The sequence below is a fragment of the Camellia sinensis genome, chromosome 5 (assembly GCF_055761805.1).
Source record: "Camellia sinensis isolate YWXY chromosome 5, ASM5576180v1, whole genome shotgun sequence".
NCBI classification, from domain to species: domain Eukaryota; kingdom Viridiplantae; phylum Streptophyta; class Magnoliopsida; order Ericales; family Theaceae; genus Camellia; species Camellia sinensis.
In genome coordinates, this window is record NC_138965.1 from 146591498 (window position 1) to 146618341 (window position 26844).

Sequence of the window (26844 nt, forward strand, 5' to 3'; positions counted from 1 at the left end):
ACAATGCAAAAATCTATTTCTTGAAAAGAACACAGACTTGTTCATCACTAAGGTGGGGAACAACCATGTCCTTATGTGGAAGAATTTAAAATTTTAAAACTAAATAGATAAAAAAACTTGAACACAGATTTCCAGACTAAAAATTTTCTTGAGGTAGGCAATTACTAGGTCCAGGGGAAAATTTATTTCGGCCAACTTTCTCTTCAATATACTGAGAGATTGCGAAGTTTGGATATAAAACCTCAAGTCAAACTTACAACATCCAAATCAACTATTTTATTAACCAAGGTTTATGTTGTTAAAACTGAGACATACTTCTATAACAGCCCAACAACAAAATCATGCAGTAGCTTCTTCCAACAAACAATAATTGTCGATAATGAACAAGAGAATACAAAATAATATCTTGTATATTAAAAATGTGTTGATTTTAGATAAACGAATCGAAGTATAAAATGATATCCTACTCATTAAATTCACGCTACACCTGAGGGAAGTTACCAGCCATTCCCATATCATTAAAGGCCTCTAACGTTTCCAATATATGAAATCTCTGCATGACCACAAAAAAAATGTATCTTGAAACTGACATGTAGATATGCATACATCTAATACCTCGTTAACCTTAAAAAGCCAAACCAAAACAATAGAAAGGGAGTGGAATTTGAAAATTAAATTAAGAAATTCATTTTCTGTTGTCTATGACCTCTAAAGCATACATTGAGAGTCAAAATATTTTTATCACATCCACTAGCACTAACTAACTAACAGAAGCTTATCTATGACTGCTAGTTTTCTGCCCATTTATTAACAAACATCTAACTGGATACTATGAAGTTCATGAACCCTAATCAAATTTGTCTATAAGAGTTTCAAGATTAAAAATCATAGTACTCAATATTTTTAATCATGTTGTCTAAAATTAAATGCCTTTAAAATTTAAAAATATTAATTAATTTTGAAAAAAGAAACATAATTTGAAGTTGAATGTGAACTCTGAGCATATGATCTCATAAACCAACATATGATTTAAAAGAAAAATAATATAAGAGACCAAGGAGATCAACTTAATTATCTGTCTCTTCAATTCATACCACCCCAAACCACATATCAAGGAACCCAGGTAACCACAAGAATGAAACTTAAAAAGAATTAAAAATATATATATATTATAAATCAGGAATAGAGATATAAGTCCAATACCATATCCAAATCCATGTTTGGAGGAAAGACAAGATTTCTTTCCCTATTTAATGTCCTAGGTACATGTCTGGGTAAACGACTCCTCAACTGTGTCAATCGTGAAGAGGTAGAACCTCGAGCCTAAGTGCCTCTCCGAATTGAAGGGTTTTGAGAAGACCGTGATTGGGATTGTCTATACAAATTTGAAATTAATGAACCTCTCTGCATAAAATGCATAAGAAATAACCTTTGAAAACATATCACAATAATAATAAGCATACCATTGAACAATAAATATCTAGGAAAATAAGGTGATAACTATTGTAAGATTAGCACAAAGGGATGATTCAAACAAAACTGCTTTTAAAGATGAAAAAAGGTTTTATCATCTTGCATCAATATAATTAAACATAGAAACCAAATGCCATATCATATTTTAATACAATTTTTCCTACCTAAAACTTCCATTGTTCAAAGCTACTAAGAATTGTTCTGTAGTGTCCATAAGAAGAACAATAAAAATTAAATTCCAAGAAGCAGCGAGAACTAGAAAGTGGTTGAATTAGTGTTTTCTTCTTTTCTTCTTGTGTTTTGCAGGCTACGTTCACTGACATTCTGAAACTAAATGGTATGCCTTCTTCATTCTTATTTGCTTAAATCTCATGTCAAGGCTGATGCTTCATTGAGTCGAGTCGAGTCGAGTCAAGTCTATGAATCTAATTTAAAAGTGTCTGTGAAAGTTTAGATGATACTCAAATTCTATAGCAGTATGTTGCATTTTAGTAATGAACATTGAAAAATGACCAGCAAATGTTTCATTATTCCAGTGGCTTAAATGATCCTTATGGATGTATTGCACTTCAATGGGAAATTAGGCTTGCTCTTGAATGGCCTAGGATTTATTAAAAACAGTTAGTTGGATAAATAGATAAGTAGCCAGGCAGCAGCAATCCACAACCCAGATATCTCATCCAAGATAGACTTTACTATCTTTTCTCTTATGCTTGGCTGTGAATGTGCTACCACTCACACACACACACACACACTCTCTCTCTCTCTCTCTCTCTCATCCACTCAAGGGAACAAGTAATGCTTGACACCCTCACTTGACACACATCACATTCACATATAGATACTCATAACTCCTACATACTAACCATTTAAATTTTCAGTCAGGGTATTTTTTTTATATTTTTTTAAATATGGAGAAACAGAGAGGCTTGTATTTGATGGATGCCTCTGAAATCACAATGGCCATTACTTTTCATTTATGTGATGTGTGTAAAACTTGACTAAAGACTTAAAAAAAGGGGGGAGAATATTTGGAAGGTCATTTAGACTATTGGATTGGATGGGAATGATGCTCAATACAGGCCTGATATTGTAGAAGGAGTACTATCACTAGCTGTTATATTAAATATTGGACCCATTACCTGAGGGCATTCAAATCTGGGATCCAAGGTTAATTACACTGCACACTGTCTTCTTTGAATTTTTTTTTTTTTTTCTGTTTTTGTTGAGAGAGAGCACCTTTTAAATGAATCACATATGCTTCAAGCGGTTTTGGGGTTTAATTACACTGCACCTTTTATTTATTTATATTTATTTGAAAGCTTTTATTAGTGAAAAAGCAGAATGTACACTAAACCTCGGGCACAACCCCAAAGGGAAACACAATAACACCTCTCCTACATTGCTACCACACATATTTTGCATGTATGCCATTGAGAATCAAAGGTATTAGACAGTGTGCATATTGTCATCCTATCACACATTTTATGTAACGCCCTCAAAATAAACCCATTATATGTATGTCATTGACATGCACTATTTAAAGAAAACAATTTATTAATTCATTCATCAGAGTATTACTAAATAAAAGCATTACATGTAACATCGAATAAAATGCCCTACAGGCTTACATCTTTCCAAGCCAACACTTGGATACAAAAAGATGAGTTCTAACTCAATACAAGAAAAGCCCTAGGCTTGGATGTTTACATGTACTAATAAATAAAGACAATTAACTAAAGATAGTCTTCGAAATCCAAGTCCCTTCCAAGCTAAGTCCTTGGAGGTAGCTTATCACCTGAACCTGAAAATGATGTTCCCATATAGGGTGAGCCACAACCCAGTAAAAAAATACTAAACCACATATAAGCAATGAATAAAGCAATAGCATTCAACAGACGGTTAACCAAGATAATCAATTACTCCATTTTACAGTCTCATGACACTATTGTCTAAGACACGTTTCACTTTCCAACTTTATCATCGTGGCTCAGAACCTGGCCAAACTTACCACAGTGAATTATATATATATCATATTCACATTCCTCCAATATCAACAAATAAATGAGACTCAAGCTCAAATCAAAACACTTCATACTTCCAGTTTGATACACATTTTAGTGCTGTATCATTAAAACACTTCAATATAGATAAGCACACATAACAGTGATGCTAATGGAGTCCATCCCCTATCTCCTCCCAAACAAAATCCGGTTTAGAGGTCCATCCCCTATCTTCCCCTAAACCGTGGAGTACATCCCCTATCTCCTCCCACACAAAACAAAGTATGTAAACACATAACATATACATCACACAATCAATACACATAATGTCTGTATTAATTCAACAGTCAAAATTAATGACTCAACTAATGTGATTAGTTTCAGTTATACCTAATCCACATGCATTGTCTACAACAATCACGACTATCCTCCACCGATAGCCCAAAACAGTTATTTCTAAACTTGGAAATAAATATATCAACAATTCCATAGGCGAGTGATTTAAATTATCCAACTACACCATTTAATCAATAAATTCCCCAATTTCATGAATTTAACCAAATTCTCCAATTCCCTTAAATTAATTATACAAATTAATTAATTAATACAACTAGGGTTTTCCCTAAAATTACCAAAGTGCCCCCAACATATCAAAATACTAAAACTTAGAACAAAACTTATAAGATGGAGTAGGAAATCCCTACCTCGAAGACAACAACCCAAATGGAGAAGACAGAGATGATATCCAAATACCAAAGTGCTCCAAATCGCCAACTATTCAGATTAAATGGAAGCCCTCGACTCACTCTATCTTTTTAATGAAGGATCTAGGGTAGAAACACACCCTAAGTAGATCAATCCTAAGAGAGAAGGTGTGTAGAGGGAGAGAGAACTCGTAACTAGGGTTTTGGAATATGAAAGTGCAAGAAAAACAGATCTGAAACACGCTGCTACCTATTTAAACCTGACAGGCTCGCTCGAGCGAAGACTTGGTCGCTCGAGCTACCAGACACAGAAAAACTACGCTCGAGCCGAGGAAGCCTTGCTCGAGCCAACAACCCAAAAGCTCGCTCGAGCGAAAGAAATCTAGCTCGAGCGAAGGACTCAAACCCTCAGGTCTGTAACCAGACACACGCTCGAGCGAAGGAACTCTCGCTCGAGCGAAGAATGCAAAGCTACTGGTCCAAGCCAGACGCAAACTCTCGCTCGAGCAACCAAACCTCGGCTCGAGCGAAGAACTAAAATAACATCTCGCTCGAGCGACAAACTCCTCGCTCGAGCGAAGATCCAAAATTCTGGACAGCAACACTTGGTTTCTAAACCCTACCAACCTGAAACAAACCTGCCCAAACACATCCTATAATTCCAAATGAGAAAATAAGGGACAACAACAACAACAATTATACAATGACAGAATCTACGGAACCTAAGTCCGGATACAATAATCAAACGGGAAAAGACCGGGGTCGCTATAACCTCCCCCCCTTCAAAGAATTTCGTCCCCGAAATTAAGCATAAGTTTTTTGAAAACAGATTTTTTTTTTTTTTTTTTGACAATTCATCAGTAAACATCTTGACCCAAAACTGGTCATTTCATCTCTTTATCAAGAGGCATCTCACAATATATATAAAACAATATATATTTCAACCTGTATCATTATTATGCATTATTCCACTCAAGGTTAACAATTCCCATATCATATTCAATCGCATGATATATACAACCCATTCAACAATGTACTCAACAGATGCAATGTTACACTAAACTTCTATAATGAAGCAAGTTTCAAGATACACCCATTTACCAACACACTCAATGTTTTACAACTTAAGACATATATAAAGCTCTTAAGTTCAACCATATAACAGAATCTAATTATAAGATTACAATTCAATAAACATGTCCGAATATTTCTAGCGGACTTCCAATTCACGTTCCCAAGTGGCTTCCTCTACTCCATGATGTTTCCACAAAACTTTGACTAAAGGGATGGTTTTGCCTCGCAAAACTTGATCCCGCCTATCCAAGACTCGAATCGGTCTCTCCTCATATGAGACATCCTCATCAACCACTAAATCGGTCCAATCCAACACATGTGATGGATCCGGCTCATACTTCCGAAGCATACTCACATGAAAAACGTCATGTACTCCGGACAGCTGCGGCGGTAAAGCTAAACGATAAGCAGCTTCGCCAATCCTCTCAAGGATTTCAAACGGACCAATGAACCGAGGGGACAACTTCCCGCTTTTCCCAAATCTCATCAAACCCCGTCTAGGTGATATCTTCAGAAAGACATGATCACCCACCTCAAACACCAAAGGTCTCCTCCTACGGTCGGCATAAGATTTCTGACGACTTTGTGCTGTAACAAGCCTTTTACGGATAAGCTCAACTTTCTCCGTCGTTTCCCTCACCAACTCTGGACCCAACAGAGGTGCATCACCCACCTCAGCCCAACAAACAGGAGATCTACACGGTCGGCCATACAAGGCCTCAAATGGTGCCATACCGATACTAGACTGGAAACTGTTGTTGTAGGCAAACTCCACCAACGGCAAGTGCCTCTCCCACGACCCGCTAAAGTCTAGAACACAACCCCGAAGCATATCCTCAAGGATCTGAATAGTACGCTCGGACTGCCCGTCAGTCTGAGGATGATAAGCCGTGCTAAAGGTCAACTTAGTACCTAAGGCACCCTGCAAACTCTGCCACAACCTGGCAGTAAAACGAGGATCTCTATCTGAGACGATCGTCACTGGAACCCCATGTAACCTCACTATGTCCCGAATGTACAAGTCGGCAAGCTGATCTACCGAATCCCTCACGCGCATAGGAATGAAGTGCGCTGACTTAGTCAACCGGTCTACAACCACCCAAATAGCATCACTACCCCACTGAGTCCTCGGAAGACCCACAACGAAGTCCATAGTGACGTGTTCCCACTTCCACTTGGCAATAGGCAACGGTTGCAACAAACCCGCTGGCCTCTGATGTTCGGCCTTCACTTGCTGACAAGTAAGGCACTTAGACATGAAAGCTGCCACATCTCTCTTCATACCCTGCCACCAAAACTGGCGACCCAAATCCCGATACATCTTAGTGCCTCCTGGATGCACCGCAAGGCGTGAATGATGAAAATCTCGGAGTACCTCCTCTCGACAAGACTCTGGCACAAACAGACGGTCTCGGTATCTCACACTCAGGTCGGGATACACCGTCAAACCCTTCTCACCCTTCCCACCGGAAATCCTCTCACGGAGAGATTCTACCTCAAGGTCACCCCTCTGAGCCTCTAACACTCGAGTCACAAGTGTAGGCTGTGCAACAACAGAAAACAATGCCGCAGCCTCAACGGATTCGCCCAAAAGTAAATCAAACTCCCCAAGTGCACCCAACATCTCCCATTCTCGGATGGCTATACTAGCTATGTCACCAACAGGTTTCCTGCTAAGGGCATCGGCCACCACGTTGGCCTTTCCCGGATGATAATGCAACTCAAAGTCATAATCCTCTATGAATTCCATCCACCTCCTCTGCCTCAAGTTCAAGTCTTTCTGTGTAAACAAATATTTCAGACTCTTATGATCCGAGAATACCTCGAATCTCTCACCATAAAGATAATGCCTCCAAATCTTCAAGGCAAAAATCACAGCTGCTAACTCTAGATCATGCGTAGGGTAATTCTGCTCGTGAATTTTCAACTGACGTGAACCATAGGCAACTACTTTCCCTTCTTGCATTAATACACAACCCAGACCCTCTCGTGAGGCGTCACAATAGACTGCATAACCCAACCCTCTCTCTAGAATAATCAATACTGGAGCGGTGGTCAGTCTAACTTTCAACTCCTGGAATGACTTTTCACAAGTCTCACTCCATACAAATTTGACTCCCTTCCGAGTCAACCTAGTCAAAGGCGAAGCTAATCTGAAGAAATCTTTCACAAACCGGCGATAATACCCCGCTAACCCCAGAAAACTGCGGATCTCAAACACACTCTTAGGCTGTGCCCAATCTTGCACTGCCTCAGTCTTGGATGTATCAACAGACACTCCTTCCCCAGACACTACATGGCCTAAGAACTTGACCTCTTCCAGCCAGAACTCACACTTCTCAAACTTAGCATAAAGCTTATGGACTCTAAGTAACTCAAGCACCACTCTCAAGTGTTCCTTGTGCTTCTCCTCAGAAGGTGAATAGATAAGGATGTCGTCCACGAATACGACTACAAAACGATCTAAAAATTCCCGGAATATCCGGTTCATCAAATCCATAAAAACTGCCGGTGCATTGGTGAGCCCAAATGGCATCACCAGAAACTCATAGTGGCCATACCGCGTACGGAATGTCGTTTTCAGAATATCCTCTTCCCTGACTCTTAACTGATGATAACCCGATCTCAAGTCTATCTTCGAGAAACAACGGGAACCCTTCAACTGATCGAACAGATCATCTATACGAGGCATAGGGTATTTATTCTTAACTGTAGCCCGATTCAATTTCCGGTAATCTATACAAAGTCTCAAAGCACCACCTTTCTTTTTAACAAAGAGGGCCGGTGCTCCCCACGGCGAAACACTAGGACGTATAAAACCCTTGTCTAGTAACTCCTGGAGCTGAATCTTCAACTCAACTAACTCGGCTGGGGCAAAATGATAAGGTGCCATAGAAATCGGCGCCGTGCCGGGCACTAGGTCAATAGAGAATTCAATCTCTCGATGCGGTGGCAAACCAACAAGATCCTCGGGAAAGACGTTCGAGTACTCACAAACCACCCTTGGCAACACAATATGAGTCTCATCATCTTCACTAATCGAAAGGTTGGCAAGTAGACCACTAAGCTCACTCCGTCCTCGCGGAATATACCCCGGTGGTAACACATCACCAACCCGGTCCCCCAGAAAATGAAAATACTCTCCGCTCACGGTACAACAAGTGACCCTCTGGCGGTAGCAATCAATGACTGCCCGGTATGACGATAACCAGTCCATACCCAAAATAACATCGAAACCCCTCATAGGCATAACTACAAAGGAAAATGGGATTCTATGATAATCAACCTCTATATCACAACCCCTAACACCTTGTTTCAAAATCAATTCACCCCCAAGAGGTGACACTACACAAATAGGAGATGCTAGCTGTGCTAACTCCAACTCCAAAACAGATGCAAATGCAGCAGACACAAAGGAATGAGATGCACCCGTATCAATCAAAACATTAGCAACCGAGTTGCAAAACAAGAAGGTACCTCTCACAACTGATGGTGCTGGCACAAGATCCTGCGCGGTAACAGCATACACGCGCCCAGACGACCTCTGATCGATCTGCTCACCCCTAGGAGCATAAGATTGCTGCACCGACTGGGACGATGAAGCCCCCTGATTGGCCTTCGAGGCCTGACCCGACTGAGCTGGCTGCTGACCCTGAATCGGCCTCAAACCAGATGCACCAGGTGTGCCACCCAACTGCGGGCAATACCTCTTCATATGCCCTGGCTGACCACACTGATAACACGAGAGTGGCTGGCCTCTACCCTGACTCTGGCTCTGGGATCGAGCCGAAGATGATGCTGCTCTCTGCACTCCTCCCCTCTGAGGACAAACTGGAGACTTGTGGCCCAGCTGGCCACACTTGAAACAGGTAATGTCTCCCTGACTGCCTTTCCCCGAACTAGCACTCGGCACAGGAAAAGTCGATCTAGAAAAGCTGCCCTGAGACTGTTGAGGATTAAAACCCTTCTGTCTCCTACCATCACTCTGACCATCCTGACTCCTCTTGGAGCCCTTCTGTCCTTCCTCCTCCTCCTGCATCATGATTTCCATGTGGGCTGCAGCATCAACCATACGCCCATAATCCCGAATCATAGTTCCCCCAACTCTCAGCTTGAGGCCACGCCTCAACTTCTTCTCAAACTCAATACAACGGCGTTCCTCAGACGCCACCAACTCAGGTGCAAACCTGGACAAACTAGTAAATGCAGCCTCAAACTCGGCCACTTAAGAACTCGCCTGCTTAAGCTGACAAAACTGGTCTCGCAGCTTCTCCCTAACTGCCGGAGATAAAAACTTCTCCTAGAAAGCATTCACAAAAGCCTCCCACGTACCTCCTATACGCCCCTTAGTAAACTTCCACCACTGACCCGCATCCCCCTTCAACTGGAAAGATGCCAAGGTCACTTTCAACCCCTCGTCTTCGATGCCAAGCATCTCAAACGTCTTCGTTGTCTGTTCGAGCCATTCATCTGCCTTAAGCGGCTCTTTAGGATCACCCACAAATTCATCCGGATTAGACCGGAAGAACTCCCTCTTCAGAAAGGAAGGTCCTGCATCCGCAATAACAGCTTGAGCTTGATTCTCAGCTCTGAGAATGCCTACTGACTCCCTGAATGCCCCTGCTATCTCTCGGGCTAGAGCGCCCATAGCCTGCTGGCCTACTGGCTCGGCCACATTGGCCTGGCCAATTCCCTCTTGAACTGCCGGAATCTCCTCTGGCACAGGCACCTCCTGCCTACCCGGCCTACCACGCCTACCGCGTCCTCGTCCTCGTCCTGACATCCTAATAAAGGAAACAAAGACATTAGCACATTAATAAATGTGCCGAAGCTAAACACTCGCGTCCTAATGCAATGGACAACAATAATTCATTCCACGTAAGCACATAATCACATAAGCACCTACGAATTTCATTCCCGGATAATGATAGTCCCAATGCGTTACTATAGTTCCGGTTGGAAGCAGCAGTGATCAAGTGCCTTTCCAACAAGACTACTAGAAACTCAAGGGTCCAATCAACATCCTAGAAACTACATTCCATACCCACATAATCACATAAACATGTTATCACATAAACATATAACATTACACTAAGTCTCTATCAAACGAGACGAACCCAATGTGATACTAATCACTTCCCACGTACCCAAAGTATTCAAACCCGGTACGTTCTGATACCAAGTTGTAACGCCCTCAAAATAAACCCATTATATATATGTCATTGACATGCACTATTTAAAGAAAACAATTCATTAATTCATTCATCAGAGTATTACTAAATAAAAGCATTACATGTAACATCGAATAAAATGCCCTACAGGCTTACATCTTTCCAAGCCAACACTTGGATACAAAAAGATGAGTTCTAACTCAATACAAGAAAAGCCCTAGGCTTGGATGTTTACATGTACTAATAAATAAAGACAATTAACTAAAGATAGTCTTCGAAATCCAAGTCCCTTCCAAGCTAAGTCCTTGGAGGTAGCTTATCACCTGAACCTGAAAATGATGTTCCCATATAGGGTGAGCCACAGCCCAGTAAAAAAATACTAAACCACATATAAGCAATGAATAAAGCAATAGCATTCAACAGACGGTTAACCAAGATAATCAATTACTCCATTTTACAGTCTCATGACACTATTGTCTAAGACACGTTTTACTTTCCAACTTTATCATCGTGGCTCAGAACCTGGCCAAACTTACCACAGTGAATTATATATATATCATATTCACATTCCTCTAATATCAACAAATAAATGAGACTCAAGCTCAAATCAAAACACTTCATACTTCCAGTTTGATACACATTTTAGTGCTGTATCATTAAAACACTTCAATATAGATAAGCACACATAACAGTGATGCTAATGGAGTCCATCCCCTATCTCCTCCCAAACAAAATCCGGTTTAGAGGTCCATCCCCTATCTTCCCCTAAACCGTGGAGTACATCCCCTATCTCCTCCCACACAAAACAAAGTATGTAAACACATAACATATACATCACACAATCAATACACATAATGTCTGTATTAATTCAACAGTCAAAATTAATGACTCAACTAATGTGATTAGTTTCAGTTATACCTAATCCACATGCATTGTCTACAACAATCACGACTATCCTCCACCGATAGCCCAAAACAGTTATTTCTAAACTTGGAAATAAATATATCAACAATTCCATAGGCGAGTGATTTAAATTATCCAACTACACCATTTAATCAATAAATTCCCCAATTTCATGAATTTAACCAAATTCCCCAATTCCCTTAAATTAATTATACAAATTAATTAATTAATACAACTAGGGTTTTCCCTAAAATTACCAAAGTGCCCCCAACATATCAAAATACTAAAACTTAGAACAAAACTTATAAGATGGAGTAGGAAATCCCTACCTCGAAGACAACAACCCAAATGGAGAAGACAGAGATGATATCCAAATACCAAAGTGCTCCAAATCGCCAACTATTCAGATTAAATGGAAGCCCTCGACTTACTCTATCTTTTTAATGAAGGATCTAGGGTACACACCCTAAGTAGATCAATCCTAAGAGAGAAGGTGTGTAGAGGGAGAGAGAACTCGTAACTAGGGTTTTGGAATATGAAAGTGCAAGAAAAACAGATCTGAAACACGCTGCTGCCTATTTAAACCTGACAGGCTCGCTCGAGCGAAGACTTGGTCGCTCGAGCTACCAGACATAGAAAAACTACGCTCGAGCCGAGGAAGCCTTGCTCGAGCCAACAACCCAAAAGCTTGCTCGAGCGAAAGAAATCTAGCTCGAGCGAAGGACTCAAACCCTCAGGTCTGTAACCAGACACACGCTCGAGCGAAGGAACTCTCGCTCGAGCGAAGAATGCAAAGCTACTGGTCCAAGCCAGACGCAAACTCTCGCTCGAGCAACCAAACCTCGGCTCGAGCGAAGAACTAAAATAACATCTCGCTCGAGCGACAAACTCCTCGCTCGAGCGAAGATCCAAAATTCTGGACAGCAACACTTGGTTTCTAAACCCTACCAACCTGAAACAAACCTGCCCAAACACATCCTATAATTCCAAATGAGAAAATAAGGGACAACAACAACAACAATTATACAATGACAGAATCTACGGAACCTAAGTCCGGATACAATAATCAAACGGGAAAAGACCGGGGTCGCTATATTTTACATGCTATTCAAAGTTGGCTCAATATCTATGGCTTCTCATAAAAGAAATGGAACTTCTTTACACTATCAAATTGGTATATATAGATGTATGGCCCATTTGAATACTATTCCACTATCCATTGTGAATGTATATTAAAATGAAGATTCTCCTCGGAAGTCTTTTCTCTTCCATTCAACATGTGTTGTGCTAGCTTCTTTTTTTACCCTTCACCAGTCAACAAGCTTTTGTTTCAATTGCAATGTATTCATGTAGTTATTGTTTTCAATTCGAGTACTGTGCTTTAATTTATTTTTTTATATGATTTCCATGGACTATCTTATGTCCTCAAAACGTCCATTTCTCAACCTTATCCAATATTTCTTTCCTACTGAGAGCCTCTTCCTTTGCTTTTATTATCTGGTTATCCATGTCAGCAAGTAACTCAGAAGGATCGACATTCCCAGAATCAATTAGAGCCATAATTTTTTCTTGAGCAGCCTCTGAATCAATCTCACTATGAGCATGAGCAAAAATCTCCTCAAGCTCAGTTTGCCTTTTTAAAACAATTTCCTTCATCCTGCTAGCTTTTAGTTGATCAAGCCTTTCAACTTCCACCTCAGCCTTGACAACAAAAAACAAGTCAATATTTAAACAGCAGGTATTCAATACAAATTCAAGGACCTTGTGCAACCTCTCACTCTACCACCAGATCAAATAATCAACCAAAATTCATTGACTCGGTGGGTATGAAAGTTAGTCAAGTTGATATTAACCGAACAATATGAAATAAGTTACCTTTTCCTTTTGCAGTTCTTGGAGCCAAGACTGAAACTCATTGTAGATGTCCCCGAACGCCCCGGGAGGATGAGGTCCCGTTCTGTTTGTTTTGCGGGTCTACTACAGTTCAAGACTCTCAGATTGTCACGGTTCTTAATCTGAACCAAAGAGTCCAAATCTGGCAAATCGTTTTGAGAAACAGATTTTTGAAAAGAAGTGCCAAACAAGGACTGCTTTGCCAGATACAGAGTCGCCACCTAAATATTTTTTATGGGGAATTTAGGAAACCCTGACTCGGTGCCAAAGGCCACGTGTCCGTCATCACCAAAGTTGCCTCGGCTCAGGAGCTTGGGTACGATTGGGGAAGGTCAACTATGAGCACCTCCTCTCGCCCGATCTGAAGATCGGTCTCTACTAACCGTGATATCCGTTTTTGAAAACGTTATGTGTTCTTATTCCATTTGTTAGCCTAGAATTACTATGTTATGCACACGGCAAATAAGTATAGACCAAATCGCCTAAATTGGAACAAAACATTTCATGCTTGCTTTGAAAATGGTTTGCTACTCGCAAGTAGGCTGAAATGCAGATTTTGCCACCCTCAAGTGGGCTTTAGAAAAGATGGTTTTGCCACTATCTAGTGGGCTTAAAACTCGCAGTTTTAATGCATTATTCCAATTTAGGTAATTCAACCTCCATCCACAGGCATTCAAGCAGTTATATCACATAAGCAGCTAGCCTCATGGTAATCATGCTGTTATGACAACACTCACACGCATGCGAGATGTTAAAGCATAAAAAGCTCACCTAGTACTCCAAGCCAAAACAGAAACTAGTTAGTAATCATATGCATGATCCTAGTTTAAGATGGCTAATGCAACACATGCAAAATGCAACTAGAAATGGGCTCGGCTATTCTAAACATGGCATGTGAAATGCTACAACTAACACGTATTCAATTTGGAATTGAAACACAATGCAGTTAGTATGATGTGCCGAGCCCGGTGCATGTAAGACAAATGTATGGATGCACGCATGCTATCATATTGTATGCTAATTGAAACATGCCCTAAACTAACCATCGAAAGCTAGTAAATAAAAGGGAAGAAAGACGTGGGGTTGGGAGACATACACACTCACGCACACTTATTACACAATTGCCCTCACTCGGAGGGTCCGAATAAATATTAAAGTCCGAATAAATAATACTAAATTAATTATTACAGAATTTCTAATTAATTAACAAATTAAATGTAGGAAGAAGGTAGCCGCAGCCCCGCCTCGGGATGCGTGAATGATGCATGCTTGACTCGTCTTGCCCGAAAATCTGTACCATGCCACTGTTGCCTCTGTTTACACTACCTTGCTCCTCTGAGGACTGCCAAAGTCCGAGGGCATGCTCTCTGGATGTTGGGGAATATCACCGACCAAGTAGAAACACCACCGACCTAACAGGATGATCGTCGGCCGCCTTTTAACCTGTCGGCCACAGATTACTGGTCGGTCGGCACTGCATTTAGCCGATCGGCCAAAGCTTCTTGCAGAACCTGCAATTGACAGCAGCAGAGGGCAAGCAGTGTATGGCATGGGATTTTCAGGCAAATGTATGCATGGCCACACCCCCTGTCATGCAATGGACTCAAGGGAGCATGGCCCTCGACCCTCGGGCCACCAATTGCGCATTTCGATGCATGATGGCCGAAGAGCCAAATATGCATTTCAATGCCAAATGCAATACACACAAAACATACAAGGGACCCAACCTCAATCATGGCTGATCAAGAGGCGAGGCAATGCACAATGGTGCACATGCGACCTAAGCATGCAAGCAAACATACAAACATGCAATGCGACTACATGGCACACACAATGCTAACAACATAACATGCACAACGCATTGAAACATGGCATACACAATGCAGGATGGACTTATACCAATGTGAGTGGACCTCAGCCACACTCACATCAGTGGCCAATAAGATGGAAATGAGGCAACCGAAATGCACACAAATATGTCCAATGCATGGACCGATCCTAAGATACAACATGCAACTCTAACTAAGCATGGAAAATGTTGAAACATGGCATATGAACATGAAAATTTCAGCACTGAAGTGTGATGCCCAATGGTCCCGAATCATGCAAATATGTCATACAATGCATGCTATAAGCCCCGAAACTCAAAACTAGGCACATATATTGACTTATAGCTATACAAAGCATGCATTATTTGACTATGAAGAACAAAGACAAAGCCAAGGCAGCCCCAAAACATGCACATTTCTAGTTGAAAGCATGGTCAAAAGATGCTAGCATGGTAGACTAAAATAGCATGCAACTTTGACTAGCAAACGTGGTTTACATGGCAAGTGTGTGAAGCATATGGAGTCTCACCAAAAAAGAAAAAATCAGTGAACAAAACATGTGAAAATAGGCCCAAATAACCACTGAAATGAAGCCAACACATGTAAAAATGATGAGCTCCTTTAGAGGGCTATGCAAGGGATTCTTAAGCACATACAAGATGGACACTTAGCATAGCCAAATAAACTTTGAAAATCAAATATGATAGTCCCAAAACTCACCAAATTGACTCTAGAAAGTGACTTCGAAGCATGCAAGGTAGGGTCTCTTTGGAAGGCCAAAAAGGGCCACCAAACATGAGAATGAGAGAGGGGGTCACCCCCCTCTAATCTTGGCTCTCAAAACAGTGTTCCAGCCACTAAAAATCCATTGGATTTCAGTGGCTAGAAGGCCAAAACAAGGCCAATGCAAATGCTCACATGTATGGCTCAAAACATGAAGAAATAAGGCATGCAAGGAAGGAGATGACCTCAAACAAGAAAATTCCCTTAATCAAACATCAAGAGGGCCTCAAAAAAAAAACTTTTTCCAGTTTATAACAAATCTCAAAAAGAAACACAAATAGGGCTAAACTATCATGCAAGGATGGCCCTAAAAGAGAGAATAGAGACAAGGGACAGAATCTGGCCTCAAACAGTGAAGAGCCCTTCAAAAAAGTTTAAGAGGGGCTCAAAATAAGGCACTTTACAGTTCATCTCGAAGCCCATAAATGCTTACAAACATGGATAACATATCATGCAAGAAATAGCCATAAAAGAGGGATAAAGAGAAAGGGGTAGCAGGTGGCTTCAAACAGAGATAAACCCTTGATCAAACATGAAGATGAGCTCAAAATATGACTATTTATAGTTTGGGTCAGAGCCCAAAAATGTAAGCAAAAGGAGCTAAAATATAGAGCAAAATAGTGCAAAAAAGAGGAACATAGGAGCTTACCCTTGTAGAACAACAACACAGTAGCTTTTGGTCCAAGGAAATGAGCTTCTAGCCTCTGGAAATCAGCCTCAAGTTGTTGGAATGGAGTATGGAGGTTGTAGGCTATGAGTGGTAGTGTAAAAGGGGGGGCAAGAACCTTAGGGTTTGAAGGGTTTGGAAGAGATTGATAGGGAGAGAGTTGAAAATTTTAGAGAGGAAAAATGTTTTTCTTCTTTCAAGTTGTATCTCTCTTCTTCTTCCTTGTGTTCCCCTTTTGAGAGAGCTTGATTGATATAGATATATCAATCTGCAGCTCCTCAGAACTCCCACGTCCAGGCATGGGCTGGGGTATGGCCTAGAATGACAGCTGCCAGCTGTCTACAGAAATATATGTTGAAAACCACATTTGGCCGGCCGGCTATCAAAGTGGTCGACCGGCAGTCAAATTGGCCGACCGGCCATCACATTTGGCCGATTGAAAATCAAGGTGGCCAATGGGCAGGAGACTTGGTCGGCAGGCTACCCCCTTCCCTCAGGAACACATCCACAAGCTCTTGGTGCAATCAAGCACAAAACAGAGAAGTTAAGAGATTCTAAGGCAAGGCGCACAGCCAAGACTTTTCGAAACTCAAAACAAACGCAAGCATGGATAATCATCGCGTGTTCAAACGATAACGTCCAAGCCTTGAGGACGGTCAAAAATGGGGTGTATACACTCATCCAATGCATATAGTAAGGAATACTTTCATAGTATGTTACATGATCTTATGCCAGCGCATTTGTATAATGTAGTGCCAACCATGTTTCATAATTTGGCATCAACACAGTTTCATAATGTAACTTCTACACATGTTCATGACTCTAGGCTTCCGCATTAGCTTGAACTTTATTTTGTGGATGCTAGTTATAGCAGCATGGATTAGTTTTTTTCTTTTTGTTATTATTTTTTTTTTGCCTCTGTAAATTAGAAGCAATAGTTAACAAAGGAACTATTCTTATCCAATTTATTTTTGCTTTCTTATGTTTCTCATATTTTTGGCCTTGAATTTCCATTGATTTGAGTAGGGTTGATGTGGGAAATGGTGGGGCTAGATGAAATATCATACCACATCATACTTGAGTGCTTTTATGATTTTGTTGAGGAGTGTGAATATTCCCAAATGACATGTTGAAAAATAGATTTTACACAATTCTATGTTTCTGTCCCAACTTGTTGACCCACATGCAGAGACAGTTGGCACAAGGATGATCATCACTTATTTACCATTTTCTTAGTGGATGCAATTGGGTGACTTGTTCGTACTCAAATGGCAATGATCCTTGTAACCAGCTTTTCCTTGCAGGTCTTTAGCACTTGGAATTTAATTGAAGTTGCCGATGAAGTCTGATTCGTGTTGACTGGTCTCCTGGTAAGGCTTCAACTAAAGCTTTTCACTACCTCTTAGATTGCTTTCCTAGGATAACTTTATATTAAGAGTCATTATCTTAGTTTTACAGTGCAAGAGGTTTTAGTCTTGCACTTTCTTCGCCTTTGATGTTTGAATTGATCCTCCACTGTCCCATCTAGGTTAGATAGTGTTTTATGTTTGTGATTACTATTAATCACAATATCTTGATTATTGTTGTCCTGTTTAGTTTGGTTTTCCAGGACAATTTGTTATTCATCTGGGTTAGACTTAGATGCGCCCTGTTTGTTTAAAAAAAAAAAAAATTGCAGCTTATTTAGCTTAAAATAATGTGCTTAAACAGTGCACTTCTAAAGCAGGGGGATTAGTTCTTCTTTTTGGGTTTTCAACTTTAAAAACTTAAATAGTCTCTATTTTTTTTAAGCTGGATTTTAGTTGCTTTTTCAATATTATGTTTTTTTATTTTATTTAATTGGAAACAAATGGAGCCTACTGTTGTTCGATTGCTATTGAAAACCCCTCCTGGCTGATTCAATTGTTAATTCTTTGATTGCTCAACCCTGTTTAATCTCTTGTTATTGTTGTTGTTGTTGTGTCTTCTTTTTTATAAAGTAATTTGTAGACATTATATTAATCAAATTCAAATTGAAGCAAATGAACCTAGTAGTTTCATTGGAGTTGCTTTTTATTTTTGGGCATTGAATTTATTTATTTATTTATTTATTATTTGCAATATGCCAGTTAATCAAATATGTCCTCAGTTTATGCTGATCCCTTCGGTTGTTGGGTAGCCCAACTTGAATAATTCAATTGATACGGCCAATCTAACCATTTGTTGTTGTTTTCTCTCTTAATGGCTGATCTATCTTAATATGCAAATATGATCTTCAACTTCATTGTAATCTTTATTTTTTGATATGTAAACCACATACTTACTAAAAAAGATAAAACTTGTCGAGAATTATTTGTAGTCTAAATTTTCTTTATAGATTTTGAAATTGAAAATGATACTTATGCTCATTCAATCATTTTTATTGCAGGAAATAAGACAATATGAAAGCATCAAACAATGGACATCATTTCTCGATTTGAATATTTTTTTATGGAGGTCTTTATAAAATGGCATCATGAGTAATATTTTTTAGTACTATTGTCATGTGACAAGTTTATATGTACCTTTTAGATTATGGTGTGGGTTATTAGTTTGCTAGAAATATTGGATCTATTTTGTATTACAGGCTTATGTTATGAACCTTTTAATTAAGGTGTTTTGGATATTTTTGGATTATGAAAATACGACTCTTTTACCTTTTACAATTATTGAGTATTGAGCCATTAGAATAAATAGTGTTTTTATAGATATATAATGTGAGCAGGGATAAATGAGAGACAACCATTAATGGTTAGCAAATCATTAAAAATTTCAAACTATATATTATTGGTAATTGAATAGTAAACATAACCTATAACCGCAGTTAATAACCGTCGCTACAAATAAAATTCAAAAAGAATTTTATAGCTATAGCGACAGTGTAAAACTGATGGAAAAGAGTCCAAATATAGCAGCGGTTCACAAAATGTCGCAAAAGTGAAGGATATAGCAGCAGTCGACCTGTCGCTATAAAGTTAGCAAGTAATGGGTAAATTTAAGATATAGCAACATTTATAATTCTCACTACATCAACCGTCGCAATAAAAATAACTATACCAGCGTTTGAGGAAAACGTCACTATAAGGATATGCCAACGGGGCTATTGCGGCGGTTTGGCTGTCGCTATTTCAACCGCAGGTAAAGGTTTTTTAGTTTTTAGCGACCCTCTGTTTTCCTTTTAGCGACAGTTTTGGCCGCTGCTAAAAGTGAAATTTTTGTAGTGAAAGCTGGGGTTGTTAAAGGTGAATCCCACCCTGGCGAAACTATATGTTGTTCAATATATGATTTACTATTGCCGGTATCTATCATGGAATTTACACTTCGAGTTTTTTCTACAAACTTGATTACACAAGAGATCTCAACTAAGTTTAGGTTGCGTAAAACAGGCTAATTAAATGGTAAATATGCATTGTCAGACTGTTCTTGGGAATATTGACTAAAAGGTTGAGAATCAACTAGGTTGACTAATTCTAAAGAGTGTATATGTTCTTCAACAAGTTTATCTTTTAAGGGGTATCTAGTATGAAATTGTTCTAACTACTGTTTTAAGTTGTTTATTTTCTTATTCTAAGCATTCTATGTCAAAATTAGCCTTAGTCTCAATCTCACGTATTTGTAGTCTAAGTTCTTTTACATGTATCTCTAATTCTCTAATTGTTAGGTGTAATTCTTTCTTTTCTAGACTATGATCTTCTCGCATCTCTTCTTTATTTTCTAATGTTATCTTGTGTGTCATATTTAATTTTTCTAAATAGACTATACAATAAGTTATACTGCATAATGAACATTGAACTCTCTTATTTTTAGCTATCAAATCCTAGTCCAATCCTAAAGTTATGTTGACATTCAGTAACTGGATTGCATTCAATCATCATAAAGAAATTATTATGGGAAGAAGATATTCCTATTTCTTGGTTAAGTTGTCCTAAAATATTGTCGATATTGGTATTGCTTTCTGAATCACTATCTGAGCTTAGGGCTTCTATTTAATATTCATAATTACTGACTATGCTATAAACGTCTGAGTCATCACTGCTTACTCTTACTATATCTTCTTCTAAATTTTCTATAATATGTAATCTTTCTATCTGTTTATTAGTATTAGGCTTATGTCTTTTGGGGTAGTTTTTTGCAAAATGATTAGGTTTTCCACATATAAAACAATTGCATTTTTTACTAGTAGGTTTCCTGACATATCTTTGTTTTTTTTTTTGTCTTTCACTTCCTTGGGTAATTGTTTATAATTTATTCTATTAAAAGTTTTACTTTTTCTAATGAATTTTTGTTTTTTTCCATGGTTTCCTATATTTTTTCTTCCAATACTTTTTTTTTTTATATTTCGCATAATTTTTGTATTTTTTCCTATTATATTTACCTTCATATTGCTGAGGAGTATATATTATGCTGCTACAGAAACCATAATTTTGTTTTTCCAAATCTTTCTGTATTTTGACTTCTATACATTTTTCTCTAAGCTTGTGAAATGTAAAAACTATTTTAGGTCCTATTCCTAAAGCTCCTCTTATATTTACTTCTCCTAAGGCTATTCTTGTTGGTAAGTTTGCATAATAAATCGACCATTTATTTTGTAACGCCCTCAAAATAACAACATTAAACCCATCAATAAAGATATGCATTGATATGTAAAAGTTCCACATTCTTCCATTCATCAGAGTTTCATTACAAAAGTATTACATGTTAACAACAAAAGCAAAATGCCCTACGGGCTTACAGCTTTCCAAGTTAACACTTGGTTACAACAAAAGAGTACTAACTCATTTACACGTTAAGCCCTTGGCTTGAATTTACATGTAATACATCAAAAATAAAACGACAAAAGTATGTCCGCCTCTAGCCTCCCAAGCTATGTCCTTGGAGGTGGCATGCTACCTGTACCTGAAAATGATATTCCCATATAGGGTGAGCCACAGCCCAGTAGAAATACACTAAACCAACCATGAACAATGACTAAAAGATTAGCAATTGATACATGGCCAACACTGATACATTCACATAAATTACACATTTATGTCATACGACTTATGAGCCCAAGTTACTTTTCATTTTCCCTTTTTCAACAGATAAGCATGTTAGCTCTATCATTATTTCAACAGATATGTATAAAAACTATATCCCATATTCACAGATAAGCATATAAGCTATATCCACATTCTCAACAGATATGTATAACAACAATGTCCCATATTCACAGATAAGCATATAAGATGTATCCACACTTCACAAAGATAAACATATGAGCTCTATCTTCACTTCTCTAGACAAGCATATGAGCTGTATCTACGGAGTTCATCCCCTATCTTCTCCCAACACTATCCGGTTTCGAGGTACATCCCCTATCTTCCCCTAAACCGCGGAGTACATCCCCCCATCTCCTCCTCTACACATAACGTATACAAACACATTGGTTCTATATACAATCACTCAATACATGCAGTTCATGTATTCTATCAACCGTCAAATTCCATGACACATTTTATTGATTAGTTTCCGTTTGCCTAATCATCATGCATTGTCTACAACAATCACGACTATCCTCCACCGATAGCCCAAAATAATTATTTCTAAACAGAAAATAAATGCACAAATGGATATTCAATCAACATTTCATTCCGGTGAGTGATAGATAATTCAACTACACCCTTTAACCCTTTACATTCCCAATCTCAACAATTTCATTTCATTTCCTCATCTCTAACAATTAATTATCCCAATTAATCAATCAACGTTATTAGGTCATTTTCCATAATTAACATTACAACCCTTAGGTCCCATTTTCATCAATGATTCAACATTTATTCCATTTCTCTATGCCAAACATGCATCTAGGTTTATTATGAATAAAACCCCAACTTTTGTAAAATAACACAAAAGCCCCAAACTTTCACCAAATTACCAAACCAACCCCAACATCTCAAAATACTAAAATTTAAAGACAAAATCCATAGAGAGGAGTAGGATATCCCTACCTCAAATTCGGAGCCCCAAAGGAGAAAATGACAAAACCCAACGTGCTCCAAATCTCGAAATTTTCAGATTGAAATGTAGCCCTCGACGATTAACAACCTTTTTGTAAAGGCCAAAGATGAGCAAATCACTCCTACTAGATCAAAACCTAGAGAGAAGGTAGAGTTCTAGAGTGAGAGGCTCAACAATGGCGTTTTTGGAAAAGTAAGAGAGAGAAAAGAAAGTGAAAAAGTGATTTGAAAAGTCAAAACACGAAACTTAAACCCAGTCGACCCGCTCGAGCGTCAAACACCCCGCTCGAGCGTCACTCACAGACTCCCGCTCGAGCGTCAACAATCCCGCTCGAGCGGCGGATACACACTCCCAGAACTTTTACAGAACCAGGTCTTCGCTCGAGCTTCCAACTCCCCGCTCGAGCGGCACTCACACAACCCCGCTCGAGCGGCCAACCCCACGCTCGAGCGTCCAACACTGCACGGGAAAATACTGGATGGGTGCAATTCCCGCTCGAGCGCCAAAACCCCCGCTCGAGCAGACAGGCCAAAATCTGAGCAACTAGTTTTGGTTTCTAAACTCAACCAACCTGTAACAAACCTGCCCAACACATCCTATAACTCAAAACACAAAGTAAAGAGGATGCAAACAAGATAATAAACAACTACCAACATCCACGGACACATGTCCGGATCACTGTACAACAAGGGTAAACCCGGGATCGCTATATATTTTCTATCTCTCTTCCTAATTTTCCTGGTAATTTCCTTAAATATTTATTTCCTATTTCTTCTTCAAAACTCTTTCATGTTCTAGTTACTATGGCTAAATATTCCTTGCTAAAAGGTAGAACATATTTCCAACTTCCTATTGTTATCTGATCTAACTCAGTTAATGCTATACTTTTAGTATAATCATTTCTTCTAGAAGGGCCGTATCTTATAAGCATTTCTTTTATAAAACTAGTAAAATTCTATGGGTTATCTCCTAATTCTTTAAGCTGTCTAATTGTCTCCTCATATTTTCTTTTAAAAGTTAAATATATATTAAAAGCTAAATCTCCTAAAAGTGTTTCCATATATTCCCACATATTAGTTGATTCAAAGGGATTATTCACCAATGCCTTTACCTCATCCTTTTCCCATTGCTCTATTACTTCTTGCCATATCTGTGGGTCGAATTTGGCTAAGTCTAAAAGGGTTCCCTGGTTGGTTGCTGGTTGTAGTTGTATGCTCATATCTGGTTGTCTGCGTTTTCTATGAAACTTATACTGTTTATTAGGATATGCTTTACTACGTCCTGTATTGGTTAATGGTCTCCTTCCTCCTATTTCATATTGCATTGGTTCTACTGGTTCTTCAACTGTATGCCTTGGGTTGCTAGTGCCTGTGCTTTCTATTGTTTGAGTGTTCATATAAAAAATTGTCTTCTAAGTTAGATTGTGTTGGTATTTTAAATATTTTGTTAAGATGTGTTTTATCTTCTAAAATATCATCTACATATTCAATATGAAATTCTTGGTTTAAAAATGACATTGCATCCTCATGGGTATCTCTCCTGGCTATATATTCATAGTATCTGGTATATAATATTTTATTCATATCACATAGAGTAAAAATTTTCAAATCTATCTCATCAACATTATATATCTTATTTTGTGATATTATTTTTTCTTCTGTCATTACATAAAGTTGATTTATGTCACTATGATTATCTTGATTTTCTTCCCTACCTATATTACTAAATTCATCATCTTCGGATTTTTTTGGTGCTACATATGTATATTGAGTAAATCTTACTGCATAATTTCCATCTGCTTTTTAATATAATAAATTATCATGAGGGGCTAACCTCTTTTGTCCTAGGAAGTCTCCTAAATTCCAATCTAGTGTTGTATTGTCTTCAAAACTATATTTTTAGCTGGTAGTGCCTTTATCCCTTTTGCGCCTAACATCTTAACTATTTGATCATTTCTAAGTCTATAATGGGTATTGTTTTCTGAGACTGCTAAGCCTAAAAACCCTGTATAAACTAATAAATTATTTTCTCCTTTTTTTCTTTTTATATCCTCCACTGTTAATTCCTATTTTTATCTTTTTATGAAAAGTCGAAGTTGGTAAAAGAAAATCCGATGTAAAATAAACTATTCTTCCTTTCGAATTCATATCTAATTCATAGTCGCCTAAAATACTTTGTCCTACATCATTAAACCTATCATCATAAAGACATACAAAAAATTTAGCTTCTGTAGACGCGCCCCTAGGTCCTTATGCTACAATTCGGACTCAAATGTCACGGTTCTTAATTTGATCTCACAATGTGCAATATGAGATTGATAAATCACCAAAGAGCCCAAATCCGGCAAATCGTTTTGGAAAACTGATTTTTAAGAAAGAAGTGCCAAACATGGACTGCTTTGCCAGATACAGAGTCGCCACCTAAATATTTTATTTTTGGGGGAATTTAGGAAACCCTGACTCGTGCCTAAGGCCACATGTCCGTCATCACCAAAGTTGCCTCGGCTCGGGAACTTGGGTACGATTGGGGAAGGTCATCTATGAGCACCCCCGCTCGCCCAATCAAAGATCGGCCTGTACTAAGCATGATATTTTGTTTTTGAAAACACATGTGCTCTTATTCCGATTAATTAGCTAGAATTACTATGTGATGCGCACAACACACAAGTATAGACGAGATCGTCTAATTTGGAACAAAGCATCGCATATCCGTTTGTTTGAAAATGGTTTGAAGGCGCTACTCGTAAGTAGGCTAAGATGTGGATTTGCCATCCTCAGGTGGGCTTAGAAAAAATGATTTTGCCACCTCAAATGGGCTGAAAACTCACATTTGATGAATTGTTCCAATTCTAGTAACCCAACCTTCACCCACAGGCATTCAGGCAGTTATATCATTTAAGCAAATAGCCTCATGGCAAGCATGCTATCATGGCAATCACTCACACTCATACAAGATGCTAAAGCATAAAAGCTTACCTAGTACTCCGAGCCAAAACAACAACTAGTTAGTAATCAATGCATGATCCTAGTTCATGTTAAGATGGCTAATGCAACGCATGCAAAATGAAACTAGAAATAGGCTCGGCTATTCTAAAATGGCATATGAGACGCAACTTGATAATCATGTATTCAAATTGGTATTGAAATACAATGCAGTTAGCATGATGCGCCGAGCCCGGTGCATGCAATACAGATGAATGAATGCAAACATGCGAGCATAAGGATGCTAATTGAAACATGCCCTAGAACTAACCATCATAAGCGGTTAAGTAAAAGGGAGAAAGACGTGGGGTTGGAAGACATTCACACACTCACACACACTTATTACAAAACTCACTCTCTCTACGGAGGGTCCCAATAAATAATACAAATTGACTAATTAACTAACTAACTAGCTAATTAATTATTACACAACACTTAACTAATTAAACAAATTAATTAAGCTACTAAAGCAGTAAAGAGGCCTCGGGAAGAGGGACAAATGCACGCATGCTCGGCTCCGCTCGGAAATCCGTTGCCATGCCACATGTTGCCTCTGTTTGCACTGTTTTGCACCTCTGAAAACTGTGGAAAGTCCTGTGGTGCTCTAGAACCACTTCATGCACATGCTGAGAGTCCATCGGCCAAATGGTGAAGCCATCGGCCAAAGGGAAGGTGTCATCGACCATTTGTTAGGTCATCGGCCAAACACTTTTAGCCAATCGGCACACCAGATAGCCGATCGGCCATCTTTTCCAGCAAAATGTTGTTTTGCTGCAATAGAGAACAAACAGAGGTTGGCAATACATTTTCAAGACAATGTTTGCAACTACACCCCTTAACATGTTTAAGGCTCAAAGGTGTGTAGTTCTCGACCCTCAGGCCACCAAACACTCATTCCAATGCATGGTGGCCAAAGGAGCCAAGTGTGCAATTCAATGTGAATGAAATGCACAAAAACACATAAGGGGCCTTAACCTCTATCATGCTTGATCAAGAGGCAAGGCATGCACACACAATGCAATGCGACAAGCATGCAAACTGCTATACAATGCAACATGATTGACTCGAAACTAATGGCATGCCAACACAATGCAATGTAACCTAAGCATGCAAGCAAAGCTAATGCAACATGAGTATGCCAACAACAATGTCATGCAACCTAAACATGCAAAGACAAGCAATATTAAACCAATGTAATGCATGCATGATTAACTTAACAAAGCAACACAAGCATGCAAATATGAGGTCATATAACAAACATGCAACAACATTCAAACCACCTACTCAATGGACTTAAACTAAAAATGGACAGACCTCAGCCATGCCCAAATCAGTGGCCATTATGATG

At 39.0% G+C, this 26844-nt stretch overlaps 1 long non-coding RNA gene across 1 annotated transcript; it reads left to right on the forward strand.

Annotated features, from left to right (window-relative positions):
- The first annotated feature begins 1768 nt into the window (after positions 1–1768).
- Positions 1769–19142, forward strand: LOC114313223 (uncharacterized). The gene is made up of 3 exons (XR_003647099.2): positions 1769–1810; positions 17805–17870; positions 18908–19142. It is a non-coding gene; the product is annotated as an uncharacterized LOC114313223 (long non-coding RNA).
- The last annotated feature ends 7702 nt before the right edge of the window (positions 19143–26844 follow it).